The sequence below is a fragment of the Belonocnema kinseyi genome, chromosome 10, assembly GCF_010883055.1.
Source record: "Belonocnema kinseyi isolate 2016_QV_RU_SX_M_011 chromosome 10, B_treatae_v1, whole genome shotgun sequence".
NCBI lineage: Eukaryota > Metazoa > Arthropoda > Insecta > Hymenoptera > Cynipidae > Belonocnema > Belonocnema kinseyi.
The window spans coordinates 35,040,678-35,042,094 of NC_046666.1; positions in this window are offsets into that span (position 1 = coordinate 35,040,678).

A 1,417-nucleotide genomic window follows, 5' to 3' on the forward strand; every position below is an offset into this window, starting at 1 on the left:
TAAATGTAATATTAGCCAATCAGCAAAAACCGGGACAATTACAGCACTGACCGGGACACCGGGACGGACAGTAAAAAACTGGTAACACGTCCGGGAAAACCGAGACGGATGGTCACCCTACACCTGAATGGACCGAGTTCGTGGTTCACACACTTCTGACCCACAAAATAAGCCTCGAAGTTCCTTTTAATTTTTATGTGGCGGCAGATAGGGTCCTCCCCATCGGAACTTCGATCGCTGTCCTGGCGTCGCCTAGCAGGAACGCTAACTCTACTTTCACACGAGTAACTAAAAAACGGGGGAGGGGGGGTGTAATTCCTCGCGGGAGAAAGAGAATAATCGTTTCTACACGGGCAGGTAATCATAGGATAAAAGAATGTACTTATTTATTAATATAAAAAATAATAGGTCAAGTTACACTTTCTTTCACTATTTGTCTGACAACCTTCTGAGAACCTACTGAAATGCGGGGAGAGAATCGATCCTGGGAACCCGCGCACTATGTGAGAAAACTCACCCGAGACACCGGCGTCCTATGCTCCGACCTCGTCTTTTATAGGATATTTCTTTGCCATTTGTTTACCGGTCCACGGATCCTCCGGTCTAACCGTATCCACCGGTTCTCAAACCGACTCTGGCGTTTGCTGCTCGCTTCCATCGTCTTGCTGCTGTTTTCCGTTGATTGGTTAGTGTTAACGGACGAGCTCCAATGGGGTCTTCCGCCAATGCGCGCCTTCCGCGGTAGAATCCGTCCAGCCGATTTGTGCTGGCCTGCGGATCGCTGGGGCTGCTATTGGCTGTGCGTACGCCATCTTTAATATGGCTACCGGCCTCCCCTCTCATGCCAGCGCTTGGTCGCTCGTTCACTTGGTGTTGCAGGGCTGGTTATATCTGATACGGTGGTCTATTCGGTGCTGACACTCGCCGGTGGTCGCCGAACTAACGTCTCGTGCTACCGTGCCCGGGGAAGCGACGCGAACTTTGTACGCAGTCCCATCCATATTCAACCCTTTCACCTATGGTTTCTGATGAAAGGCTATGGTGCTGTCTGCTCCGTGTTTACAACTTCGGACAGTTCCTACGTTTCGTGGTTATGTTGGACTATACGGTGTCAGAACTCCGGCATCTCGGTTGGTCGTCGCCATCGAAGTGTCGTCCAGGTCCTCTTCTGGTGCTTCTCCTGTCGACCCCGATCCTTCACACTTAGGTTTTCTACCATTCTGTATTTTCATCCGTATTTTGCCGGGTTCCCCGGATTACTTTCCTTTCGAACCGTTCGGTACTTTCGGGCGTTTTTTACAATGACTAACAACTTAAAGAAATTAAACTACCATCTAACTAGTCTATAGTCGCATTAATTAGAATCGGCTTGAGAATATTGAGTTTAACACGCGCACGTGACTTTTGCCATACTTGG